At 44.5% G+C, this 13,806-nt stretch overlaps 1 protein-coding gene across 1 annotated transcript in view; it reads left to right on the top strand.

Moving 5' to 3' along the window:
- The first annotated feature begins 5,342 nt into the window (after positions 1 to 5,342).
- Positions 5,343 to 13,806, top strand: part of LOC107317696 (cytochrome P450 2J2-like) — a 31,794-nt gene continuing 23,330 nt past the window's right edge. Inside the window, exons 1-4 of the mRNA XM_032446180.1 lie at positions 5,343 to 5,912; positions 6,018 to 6,158; positions 7,843 to 7,936; positions 11,121 to 11,191. The gene's annotated coding sequence lies outside the window, so the exon portion shown is untranslated. The remainder of the gene's footprint in view (positions 5,913 to 6,017; positions 6,159 to 7,842; positions 7,937 to 11,120; positions 11,192 to 13,806) is intronic.

The raw sequence follows: 13,806 nt of genomic DNA, 5'->3' as shown, positions 1-13,806 counted from the left end.
GTGGGGGTGGAGCTGGGGAGGGCTGGCAGCAATGGTCACTGATGGCAGCTGGAGTTTAAGGGACCAAGTGGCAAATCTCTGCCAAATGCCTCCAAACTTGGGCAAGTGGTAGAGATTTTCCTCTCTTGCAGACACAAAATGGGGTAAAAACATTCCATTTACTGCATAGAAGTAAATGCCTTGAAAATACTGGGTGCCACAGAAATGGCAGAGTTGTGCATAGACTTTGCTGTCTTCAGAACACCTCAGATCTTCCTCACCTCACTTCTGGATGGAAGCACATTCTCACCACATTGCCCAGCCCCATCCCCCAACTCAGTTTGGCCACCAGGGCAGTGACAGGAGGTGCAGGGTGCAGATCTCCGGGGGCCTTTTGGCAGCAAAATGTTTGTCCTGGAAATTTGGACTGGATCCAGTGTATCCAAGCAGTGCTTTGGAGCAATGGTTTGGACAGTCCTGCAGGGAAATTGGGACCTAACAAACAAAACAGTTAAACAGAGAACAAGTAGCGGCAATGAGAGAAACTGTTTCTATTAAACCACTAAACCATTTATGTTAAAATAATCATATTGGCTTTTTTTTTTCCACATCTACTTTTATCAAGTATAAGTTTGGAGATCACATCTCTAAGAAAATAACTGCCTCAGAAAACAAAGTCTTTCTTTTGTTGTTGTTTTCTTTTCTAATAATGCAATTGTCCATTCTTGGTTTCCACCTCCTGAGTCAGTCTTCTCAGACTTGCTTTATTTTTATGTGCATTCCACCTTCATTTCAGCTGATTCCTTTTGATCTTGGCAGCATATCTATAAGCAAACAGGGATAGAACAGCATCCTGTGAGTTCCGCTGTCCTTGGAGGATCAGGGCATGACAGGAAACCCCAGGTCATCTCCTGGAGCCAGTTCTGAGCTGCAGCTCAGGCAACGCAACAGTCCTTGTGTGTGTGATAGCTTTTTTAATAGCCAAGCAGTTATCATAATTGTGTTTGTAATATCAAGGGTGCATTATCATACGAAGTGATGGTGACTGTTCAATAGTTACAAGAAGCACTAATTAAAAAGGAAGTTCTCCTGTCCTAGCAGTGTTCCCTAATCCCCATTATGGAAATTGGTTAAGCCAAGAGAATATTTCCTTTATAGTTTGAGCTCTTCAGAAAGCCTTTGATGTCCTAAGCCAAAGCAACGACCCATCAGTATCTAAGAAATGTACTTGGGTCCCCCATGCCAGCTTTTCACTTACTTCTGTCATTTAATTTCCCACATAATATGAGAAAAGTCTCAGCCAACATCTTCATTTTCATTCATTAGTGAAATAGTCGCAATAATACGACTCCGTGCTTAGCTCTCTCCAAGGGACTTGGGAGGTGTCTGTCACTGCTGGGTGTATATATGAACATCCCCCCCCGTACAAAAATGAATGGTTAGAAAAGTTCCTGAATATTGAAAAGGTCAAAGCACTACAGGACCATTATTACCACTCAGAGCTACATGAGGCTTAAAAATCACATGGGAAGGAAAGGTGGAAGAAGCAGCTGGGTCCCTGAGTAACGCTGGGGCTCCGTCTCTACCCAGGCTCAACAGTCACTCTTCTCCCTCCTCCCTGTTTGTTTTTCCCCTCAAGAAGAGGCTGTTTTGTGTTGTGCCTGAAGGCACTTTGTGCATCCGCTGTTATGCCATCCTCTGCAGCTTCAATCTGCATAGGTGAGCTGCATGCCTAAAGAGTTTAAAAGCCGACAGAATGAGAGCACAACAAAATTACCACAGCTCTTCGTTCTAGGAGGGGGGAAAAAAAATGTCCTGAAGAGCTCTCTTGATTAATATGAGATGGCAAATATTTTTTCCTGTTTATTAAATCATATGAAAGGTTAATTACGGTTAGCAACTGTGGGTAGAAAACAATTCTTGGAAGATGCTTTTGTAACAACAGGTTGGCAGTATGCAGAAGCCATCTGCTTCCTGCAAATGTTAAGGTACAATCTCAAACTTGTGAGGTTAAAAATTACAGATTGCATAGTAGTTTGGTAGAAGGAAAATCCATGTTGTGTTGATGTAAAGTTACTCGGTCTCCTTGACACGCAGACTGGAAGGAGTGCCAAGTTCCCAAAGGACTCTCCTTGGCTGGAGAGGACCTTCACGTGGGGCATTCTGTGCTCACGCCGGCGGTCTGCTGAGCTAATTTAGCCAGTTTTACACTGTGATTTGTTTTTCTAAAGTAGGAATAGGTTTCAAATCCCAGGCTGGGAAGAAGAGCGAATTGCGGATGTAATATGGGCTCCTTTTATGCAGGAAATACAGCTCCTTCCACAAAGGAGACTAAAACGTTGCTGTCGTTATCAAGGTGTTGTACTCCTGGAACTTGTTGCTTCAGTCTGCAATGTGAAAATGCAGCTGCAATGGGAAACTGTTTGCAGGAAGGATTATGTGTTTTAAAAGGAAGAGCGATCTCCCTCCTCTTCTACAGCGAGCTGGGCAGAAAGGCATCAGGCAATTTGTCCAAGAGCGCGTGGGAGGCTGTGGCTGATGGAATCAAACCCAGATTTTTTAGATCACATTTAAGTGCCTTAACCACAAAACCATTCTTCCTCTCTGTGGATCAGCTACTGTAACTTCAGCAATTGAGCTGGGTTTGCAAACATGTTGATCTTCTTCCAGGGGCTGAGTTTAATTGTGCTGAATTTTCCATTTCCGCAGTGAGCATCGTGTGGTTCTTCCTGCCTATAGCCAGCACTGCCTGAACTGAGCTGCCCACCAGCTCAGTGGCAGGAAGAGGGATGGGTCCTCTCCAGGTCCTTCTCAGCCAAACAGGGAGAAATTCTCCTTTTTCCACAAGCTGAACCTAGAGAAATGCCATCCCAATGCCAGCCCCTCTCTTGCTCTCCTAATTCACATACTAAGTTCACTTCCAATTCATGCAGGCAACTGAGACACCAAATTATTTACTACACCATAAAATGTTTCCGTGTCTCATTTCTAGACTCTCTACCCCAAGCAATGTTTGCAAGGATATGTTTGCATACATGGGCCTTTCCTCCAACATATTACTTTTTAACTCTTAACAGACAGACAGCAACTTTTTTTTAAAGCACATTGCAAAGTGTTTGCATCTTCCTTATTTGCAGTTGCACTGGTGTCCTGCTCTGTAATCTCCTATTTCTGAGCTGCTATCATTGATGGGGAGGAAGGAGCCAGCTCCACTCCTCTGCCTGCCATCCAACTCCATGCTCCATCCCGAAAGGGGGATGGGACCCTGGGCAGCCTCATTTGGTGGAGGGCAACTCTGCCTATGTCAGGGCTTGAAACCTCCAACCCAACCATTCTATGATACTGTGATTCTGTGCTCTGATCTCTTCAAGGAAAACAAGTGTGGGTAACACTTGCAACACTAGATTGGACTTCCTGGAGCTCTCTACAAGAGTTGGCTCAATATCGATTAGAATGAGCAACAATTCCCAGCCCTCATCAAATGGCCAGAGCCCAAATGGCTACATGAGCTTGAAACCATCTTGGTTAATGCATGGACACTTAAGCCTCAGCATCTGACTTCACTTATATTTTAATTCCAGAAAACTTGGTTGATAATATCCAATGAAATACCCACATCCCCTCCTCTCTGCACCCATTACAGCAGACTGGGATGGTGGTTGCCAGCTCGGCTATCAGGGGAAGGTGATGAAGGTACTTAATTTGTTTGCAAGTTGGTGAATGATGTAAAAGGTTCATCGTCCATCATCATAAAGACTCTCAAAAAAAAAGAGACAAATGGTCCTTCCTCTCATTTTGCCTGCGTTATACAGGGACATTTGAAACTGAGGGAAAGTTCAGCCCAGCCATATGTACAGAGGGCTGCACACAAATCACAGCTGCAGCTAATTGGATCCAGAGATCTAATTGGTCCCTGCTGGCCAGCCGGTGCTACATGCAGGGTCATTGCACTGGGGCAGCCCCAGCACCTTTTGCTGTCCCTGACCTATGGATGGCGAGAAGCTGCTCTGAGCAACAGCTGTGGGGCTGCAGTGGGGAGAGAGTAGGCATAAAATAGCATAAAATAATATTAAATAACTCAGAGTGATTCCTCCAATTAATACCTCTCCCTGAAAATTCCTTACACCTAACCACGGAGATACCCCCAGTTAAGAAGTTTCCCACATCCCATTCCTTCCAAAAGTGTGTTGCAAGTTCCTGGATTGTGTGAGAACATTGGCCCTTTTTAACCCTTTTTAACCCCTTTTGGATCATCACGCATGAGCCACACCAACCACTTGGAGCGTGGGTGCTCCCAAGGTACACAGAGAAAGGGGACCTGAGAAATATGGAAGAGACCGACTAAAAGTTCAGTCTAAATGATACTGAGCAGCCCTGAGAAGGTTCCAACTCTTACTTTATGCAAATCTCCTCTGCCAGTCCTAATTTTAATAAAGGTGATTAATTGTTGCACCGCGGACAAGGACAGTTATTCCCTGACTTATGCCACAGCGTTTATTGAAGCTGTATCCTTAAATGAATTACTATAGGGATCATTAAATTTTGACTTAAATTGGACATAGTAAGCTCATTTGAAAAATAAAAAGCTTAGCAAGTTATATATAAACTAGAGGAAAAATGAATCTCCACAAACTCCACCATCCCTTTTTCAAGCAGTAACTTAAAGGGCAGATTGGAGTTTTAATTCGTAAAGCCACTTTTGATGAGGGAAGTTTGATTGCATTTGGGCAAATCCTAATTGAATTTTTGCTCAACATTTGGTGCTTTTTATTCATCCAACTCAACAAAGAGGAATATAAATAACATGGAATCATGGAAGAATATCTTGAGTTGGAAGGGACCCATAGGAAACATGTGTAAGGATACATATTTTGTGCATTATTTGGGCTCTGCACAGCCATTGCTCCCCACGTTTGGGGCTGGCAGTCCCCTGTGCAGAGCTGTGGGACTCGGTGAGATGCCCTGTGATAGGTAAGGAAGGTAAGGATGGCTTTTGAGGACAAACAGGGCAAACTGGAAGGGCTGCTCCCAAACCCCCACTCCACATGCTGCTCCTTGAGACCCCATCCCTGGCTCTCCATTCTCCATGCCTCTCTGTATTTTAATTAAAAATCTTAATTAATTTTTCACTTGGTGTTAACATTTCTTTCAGCGCAGCTATCGGTGACTGACACATCTCTTGGGGTGTTTTGCTAGAGAAGGGAAGAAGGCTGGTTTTATACAACCATTATGCAGCAAACTCAAAAGGGCTGCAGTTTGCCCTGGATCTTTATAGAAATGCACAATAAATGTATGAACGTAGGTCCAAGGAAAAGGAAAAGGAGAGGGAGAAGGAGAAGGAGAAGGAGAAGGAGAGGTGGGGGGGAGGACTATAATGTAAAACTCCCACTGCTGTGCAAGTGCCTTTTACTTCACCTCAGCATGCAGGTCTTCCTCTTTATCCTTCACGCTCTTCCTCTCTATTTCTATTGCATCGCCACCTCGTGGCTTCTTGCAAAAACTGCCAGTTTTGCAGCATCACCGTGCAATGGTGAACATCGCACCCACTGACACAACGTGTTACTGTTATTTATTTGTTAAAGTTTTGTTTCCATATTTGTTTACAGACTTCGGGTGTTGGTTACATTATTGTCGTGTCACTAGCACTGTGTGGGGAATGGTTGTACTTCAACCCATTCTACTGTTTCTGTCTGAATAAAAGGCAGTTTTTGTGAAGCCTGTAAGCATGTTTAGACTTGTGGTTCTTGCACCAATGGTTTATAGAAGTTTATCAGAAACGGTGCTGTGAAATGCAGCTTAATGTGACTCAAAGGTGTCCATTCCCTGATGATCATAGGGATGTGTTTGCAAGGAGGGATCAGCAAGAGGGAGCCCCTGAAGCATCCACATTGCTGCAGCCTGTAGAGGATTTGACTTGCCTTTCTTGCCTGCAGGTGTGTTAAATTCCCATCTCCTGACACCTGGGTGGTAAGTGAAGTGACCTTGAATCTGGCCAGCCCCTTGGCTGGAAATCTTTGTTTCCTGTGTTCTACTTACAGCTCTTCTGTCCTATCCACCTCATGAGTATGGTTCTGGAGCCCCTTTTCCTGCTGCAGAGGGAGAAAGTTCTCATGTGAGGCTATGTGTGAGCTCTCAGTTTTCCTCAGCGTGGCAACGGATGCATCAGTACTGAAACTCAGGTAGGAAATTGCCTCTTCTAATACAAGCTGGAGCTGTGGAAACCCTGCAGGTCTTCAAAGCCCTTGACAATGCAATCAGGGTTTTGATGACAGAAAGCAGAATTAAGGTGAATGCTAAGAAAGTGAGTTTAAACAACCCCAGACAAGAAAGAGCAGGTTTTGAGGAAGAGAATGGAGTTGCTATGGACAGCATCAGCAATTTGAGTTGCTCTGGAAAAGGCTGGGGAACCATGGAAATCCCTCATGGTGAAGGTACCAGTTCCTTTGTAATTCCTAGGTCTGTCCATAGAACTATGGATGTAATCAGGGGGTCTGTCTAAACCTGGGACCTGTTGCCTGCAAAGAGCCCCAGGGAAGCTGGAGTTTTGCTCAGATTTGAATGCAGCTACCCCCTTTTTGGGGAATATTCCCCACTCCAAAGACATTGGCTGCTGGCATCCTGCTCCCCACTTCTAGGCCCCATCCCTGCTGGGTGTATTGTTATGCATTTAAAGTACTTGCAAGAGGCAGTTAGCAGCTTGCAGGTCATTCCATCATGGAGTAACTTTAGGAAGAAATGAGAAACCTGTTGCTAACTTGGATTTCGTTGAAATGAATGGCTTCCTTTATACCAGTCGCCTCTCAGAAATGTTGAGATTTAATTAATCCCTTGCTGGAAATAATGTACAGCATTAGCCCTAATCTCTAGTGCAGGATATCATTGCTAATGCTCAGCATAAAGAAGGAGGCTTGTTAAATGTACAGCTGGAAGCACGGCTGTGCCCAGCGTGGGCAGCACTGCCATCCACCGACAAGCCCCAGTGTGAGTGCTGCTGGGGTGGGGGAAATATTTGCATTTAGTTGTGTCTGAAATGATATTTTCATGCTGAAGCTTTGCTATAGGAGTTGCACAGCACTGCGAGTCCCAGCTTTCAGGCATCTAAATGCGGTTAGTAGCTCAGCAGAGGTGCTGGGGTGCTTTTCTGTGCTCAGCCAGCTTTATACTCTAAGAGGATCACCTCTCTTTCAGAACAATTAGCAGAGATGCTGGAGCACGTGTTGTCTCTTGGGTCATTTTGGTAGTGTTGAAGATTTGCAGCAGCACCCGTCCCTCCATCCTCCCATGCCTCCTCAACTACTGCTGTGGCTCTCCATCCGTTTTGCCTAGAAACTGCTTCTCTTCCTCACGCTTTGCCTTAGGCTGTATATCAAGGGCTAATTCCAACGCCAGCAGTGGCAGAGAGGGGGCTGCTATTGACTTCAGGAGGCTGCAAGGACATTCATTGTCCACTTCAGTGGGGGTTTTTAATATCTGATTAAATACTCAGATGAGAACAGCACCAGCACACCACTGAGACGTGTTCCATTCTCTAAGAAGAATCATAGCCTGGCTGTGATTTCTTTTCCCCAGGAGGATGAGAAATGTGAGGGGTTGGGACACACTGGTGCTCACTGTTGTCTTTTGATGGGGCTTGTACTCCATGTACAGTATTGTAGGTGAGACGTGAAATGCTGGTGGGGTTTCAAGGGGAAGCTGCAGCTCTTTCTGATTATTTCTGAGTGCAGAATATAAAGATGTGCTCTGGGTCTTTACTCACAGGATCCAACTGGAAAGGATCAAAGGAAAAGCGTCTATTTTTGGTTTTGCATCTACTAATTGCTCTGAACAAATGAGCAATGCTTCCGAGAAGTAATCTTTTTTCAGGTTTCCATCTGCTGAAAGTCTTGTAGGTGCTGTAACTTCAGAATGATTTCATGCCTGTACTTTTCACTGAAGACTCTGGAGTTGGAGTCAACTGGTGAGTAGAAGAATGCAGATTTCTTCTCCTGACACTCGTGTCCATTCAGAAAACTACTGAAACAACACATTTCAGGGCTGTGAACACCTACACCCGAAAATGCTGGAAACAGTGAGCTTTATAGGTTGTACAGCTCCTTTCAGTGTAAGGTAAACTGGTGATACTACTCTGCATCTTTCTAAGTCTTTGCCTTCTGAAGACCTCGAAGCCGATTTGGAAGGGATATAAGGGAGAGAGGTGTGAAGTCAGGCAGACAGGGCAGAACCTGAGCCCTCCATCCCACACATCACCTCTGCAGGCTTTGGTGTTGGTGCAGACAATGGCAAGTCAGAGAATGCAGATCAGGTAGATTGCTTTTGCAGAATGTATTTGATCTGTGTGTTTTTATGCACGGGAAAGAATGAAAGACAACTGAAAGAGTTGAAAATGAAACAAAACAGTGAGTGAAAGAATGTAGGTGAGAAAGAAAGATTAAAGGGGCTCAATTCAAAGATTTGTTTCCCATCCACAACATATGAAGTTATCCCTTTGCTCTACGTCGTGCTCTAAATCCTGATCTGCAGTGATAATGGAGTGGCACAGAGGGAATGGGATAAGCTGTGGGGTGGGGTAGCAGAAAAGTCAGAATTATTTACTGGGTTTACAGTGACTTGGTCTTTCCTAAAGGAAGCACCTTGCTGTATTATATGCAACCAGTATAACTGTGCTTAAAGAAATGTCTCCATCATTTCTGACAGCCACAGGCTCATTCCTTGGGAGGCCAGTGGTGATTCTTGGGTGAATTTCCCAGCTTTCAGTGAAAGTGAGGTTTCACACCAGTCGTGAGTTCCACCCACTGCGCCATCATGTCGCAGACCTGTGGAAAGGAGTGGGAGCAGAAAGGGAGACTTCAGAGCTGTTGCTTTTCAGACGCTGGTTATCACAGGGTATTCTGTGCATCGTTCTGAATTTGGGCTTGTTTTTGTGTGAAAGCCATTGGCTGGCAAGATTGCAGCAAGTATTCCTAGTAGTGCTGTTTTGAAGAAGAAAAAAAAGAATTGGAAAATTTTGACTTTTTAACTGAGAACTTGAAAACTTCAGCTGAAACCTTTTCAGCTGGAGAGCCTTCCCCAGTGCAGCTTCTTGTTTCTTTAAGCCAAGATGAAATAGCATAGAGGGAAATGGAAAATTTTCCATGCCCATGTAAAAGACAAGTTTCTTACCAGTGTGTGTTGCTGGTAGTTTCTGCCCTGATTGCCTGCTGGCTTCCAGCTCCACTGTGGCTCTGTGGATTGGTGTTCCCTGAGGTGCAGTGGAAGCTTTGCATAGTGGGAAACTGCCCGTGCTTGGCCACAGCTGTTTCAGAGCACGGAAAATTTCCCTTTGAAGTCTCTATGCCATGGGTATCCAGCATAGGCACCAATGGGATGAGATGCCTGTGACTATTAAAACTATGAATCAGTTACCAGGGTATAATCAGGATCTACAGTGAGAAATAATACATTAGATTGAGAAATGTTTCTGGGGATATTGACTCTTTGACCCTCTGTTGTTGAAAGATTTGTTGAGAAAGTGTGATTTGGGCGTTGGAGGCTGAATTCAGTGGGGTGGGAAAGCCAAAGGGGCCCCACACCACAGCATTGACCACCCATGTGTGGGGAGACCAAGGGCAAGGCCCCTCCAGTGACCTACAGAGAATAATTACGTTTGCATGGGATAAACTGTTCCCCACACATCCCACCCCTGGCCAAGGCCTAGCTTGTTAAATTAAACCCGTTTCATGAAGGTTTTAAATGCTGCTTGCCCATATGCAGAATTATGTCTTTAAAGATTAAAAAATCCAATATAAACAAAATAAATCCAGGGAGCTGAATGCATGAATCATTATTTTAGTACATATTGTCCATTCTAATCTGCAGTCCAATTGTGAAGTCATTCAAAATGCTGCTTCTCAGTAATTAGCAGGAATCTAACTTGGAGCCAATTTCTGATTAAATGTGCTTAAAATCAATAAAACATCATGAGTGATTAGAGTCACGTGTGATTAGCCCTGTCGAACAAAGCAGAATAAGTTATGGCCTCACTTTAACTTGTCAAAAAACAGAACTGGGGGTGGGAATGAGGAGGAACAGCTGATATTTCTATAAAGGGTTTTTCCAGTTCTCTGCCTTTCTCTTTGCTCCTTTGGAAGAAGTGAAAGGATTGGTTTGTTGTCTGAAAATTACAGGCTGAAGGGGAAAGTTTAGGGGCGGTTTGGCTTCTCTCGTGGGTTTGTTTAAGGATACCCTGAAAAAAGGACATTTTTAATTCTGCATCTCAGCTGCAGGAGAGTGACCTGCTCCTCCTGCAGTCACCTTTCCCTCTACTTGTTCCCAGCTATCTGCAGCAGGAATAGCTCACACCCACAGGATAACAGAATATTTTTTCACCTGGAAGAGAAAGGAGGTTGTCATAGAATCATTAAGGTTGGAAAAGACCTCTGAGATCAAGTCCAATACCAACTTATCACCACCATGCCTACTAGTTATGTCCTTTCCTTCCCTGTGGTCAAAGGCATGTGTTGTCACAAACCCTATTTCTAACAGAACAAGAGTCCAGCGTGAGATGCAGCTGCCAGCAAAGCATCTTTTTGGGCAGGCAGTGTTTTGCAGCATCCCCATCTGCAGCTCTGGGTGGAGGTGTGTGAGCACCCAGCGCATGGGAAGAAGCTGGCTGCGATCTCATGTTGAGTGCGTGGGGTGGGAGAGCTGCTCTGGAGCCCAGCGCTTGTCGAGAGATGGAGAACAACACTCATAGCTACAGCTTCTTCACAGACAGCTGTGTGAATGTACCCACAGCAGGAGGACATTTGGAGGAAAATCTATACAGACCTGTATTGCACCAGGATCAGGCTGCTGGGGCTGCTTTGGTCCTATCTCAGTAACCAGAGCAAACATAACACATCCATGACGTGCAGGCAGTGGTGGAAGAAGGGGGGTTTGAGAAACTCTGTCTCAAGTGTATTTCTGCTACCAGTTGCTATGTTAAATTGTATTGTTCTGTGGTTGATGGGAAAGTACATTGTTTATTTCAGTAGTATGGCCACATGCTTGTTTCCTGCTTGCAGCAAGGCTCAGGCTTCCACCACGTAAAGCTCAGGAATTTTTGGCAAAAGCTTATTTTTCTTTCTCTTGTGCGTTTAATCCTGATGTATTCCCTTCTGCAGATAAAAATTGTTTCTGGATTTGCTTGACATCACTCGTTCCAACGAGACTCTTCTTTCTCCTGTTCCCCAAGGTATGTTAGAAGCTTGCTACCACATTTTGCACCTGGTTGATGCAATAAGACAATGGGAAAGGCTGTCCTTTCTATAGGTGAAGGATCTGGAGGTGTCCTGACCCAACACAGAGACTTCTCCTATGAGTAGCCTGCAGTTGGCAGTGCCGCAGTCTCCAAGCACCATGCCAACCTTTGGGCTGGCATCGCTTTCAAATGAAAAGGTCTTGCAAGTTTCCAGCCAAAACACAAAGGCAAAGAAAGTCTAAAAAGGGTGCTCTGAATTCAAAAACAGCAACCCAGAGTCCTTCACTGTATGCCACTGGAGGGTGAGTGATGCCAGCACAGGGGTGCTGTGTTTCACTGTATGGCAGCACATGCCAATGGGGACAATGCACCTGTTTTACTATGTATATAAAGGTTTTAACTTCTACAGATTCCCTTACTGCTGTGCTAGCAAGCTGCTGATCTTGACAATCAAAAACAGTGCAGAAACCAAGAAATGGATCATCAGCAGATGTCCATGGTGGTAACTGGGTTGCCCTCAAATTATAGAATTGTAGCAGAGCCCTATGGTCTTGGGGCAGCAAGCTGTGTGGCATTAGGTCTGTCTGACAGGGGCTTTAAGTCAGTGCTCTGCACCTGGAAATAAAACGCGAGGCTGAATGTAGGAAACGCATGAATCAGCTAATTATTCCTCTCCCTGCAGTCCCCATGCATAGTTTGGTGTCTGAGTTGGATTTTTTTGCTTTTCTCCAAAGCAGCTGGAGATGAGATGTTGAACATGGTGTGTTATTGCTCTTAATGGTATTAAAGAAAAACATTTCAAGTGCTTGTTGGCATGTTTTGATTATATGCGAGGGTAAAATGAGTGCCAGATTTGAAATGAGAAAGGCTTTTTCCTTCAGTTCATATCATCAGGATTTGTTGGGGGAGCAAAGTGGGGAAACAAGACACTGGGGCTGGCGGGGGCACTGGGTATCGCATCTCTCTTAGAATTAATTTGGCATTTTCACTGCATGAATTCCTGCTGTGGAAGACCAGAGTCCTTGGTGGTTCCTTTTCTCTCTTCCTTTGGTGTTCCTATTTGTGGCTTTAATTATTTGTACTAAAAGCCTTAAGCTCGTTATGGCATTTTGCAAAGTGTTTCTGTGGCTTGTGTTGAGTGAGTGTGTGCAGAGCAGTTGTTCCCTGGACCACTTTGGATTTAATGTTTGTTGTATGATTGCCTGTGATTTCATGACCTCTATGGCTGAAGTGAGCCCTGTGCTGCTTTTTTATGTACGTGCAATTTAGCTTTTAATTAAGGCCTTGTTACCAAGGGAGTTGCAGTTCAGTTGGCTCACATGCCTCAAGGTTCTCCTGGCTTGATGCTGGAGAAAGGTAGCCCATATTTGGAAATGCTCAGCTCGTTTTTCTTGTTCCAGCCATCCAAGCTGTTTGAATTAATCTTCAGCCTCCTTTTCCAAAGTTTACTGAAGAACAGCATTTATTTTTTCTAACACTTCTTTTTATCACGCGGTGTGATCAGCTGAGCTCAGACAATGTGCCTTCATGCTGCAGTCTGGTGCTCATTTAGCAGTCTACAAAGTCCTAATGAAGTGCAGATGCACTGGGGAAGAGCCTCCCTCTGGCTGAGCCCTGGCTGTGTCACTGCAGCCCTGTGGACCAACGTGGCTCTGCTGGCACTGGTTGGTGGGATGATTTGATCCTGAGAGGTTTTGCATACTTCTGTCAGCCTCATAGACAAGCAAACTGGCCTGCATTTTTCTCTTCCTATTCTGTCCTAGTTTTCTATGCTAACAGGGTTCATCCTTCTGTTTGGCTCTTAAAATTTATATTATCCACAGGCCTAATGCCTTCCTTTTTCCAAGAAAATGAGTGATTTCTGTTGCCCCGTTTTTAGATGCTCAGGCTGTACCACGCATCCAATACTGATTTTTCAGAGCTGACTTCCTTCTCACACGTGTGTTCTCTCTCAGCTGTCTCTAGGATACCCATAGATTTTTGGGAGCCATAACAGACACCTGCCTGCAGATTAATGCCAGACAAGTGGAGCAGATAGGTACCAGACCTTCATTCTGCCACTCTGAATAGATCTGGTCCTCCCCTCCCCCAGCCCCTCCTCAAAGCAGGGACCGTAAATTTACTTGGCAGCAAGTTCCTGAGATGCCACCAGGCTCAGCTGCCTTTCTAAAGTAACCTGAAAAAGATTACTGCTGCTAAAAGGTTTTCACACATCTGTTTTGGAGAGGTTTAACAGAAGGTGAACTCGAGCTGTGTTTTAAGGCAGTAACTTGGGATATAATGCTGGATGATCATATGCTGTGTCTATGGGTAATTAATAGAGGTGGCTCAAACATCAGTACTTCAGAACCAAGCCAAGTCTGAAGAACCATTAATTCTTGGGAAGCTTATAGCCAGTGCTTTTGTTTATAAAGTGTGTGTTTGTGAAATTAGGATACACATTTGAGCTCAGATTTTGCACGTTTTAGAAGTTCCTTTTATGTTTGGTGTGTTCCATCCTGGTCCAGTTTTAATGACTTTGTGTTTTGTTCTTGGATAACGCTTCTTATTGCCGCCTTTGTTTTGAAGCTATCAGTTTTCCCTTCAGGTTTTTCCAAGCCCAGTAGTGA

This window comes from Coturnix japonica, chromosome 8, assembly GCF_001577835.2.
Source record: "Coturnix japonica isolate 7356 chromosome 8, Coturnix japonica 2.1, whole genome shotgun sequence".
Classification (NCBI taxonomy): Eukaryota; Metazoa; Chordata; class Aves; order Galliformes; family Phasianidae; genus Coturnix; species Coturnix japonica.
The sequence above is the reverse complement of the archived record's forward strand: the minus strand, read 5'-3'. Positions and strand labels throughout refer to the sequence as shown.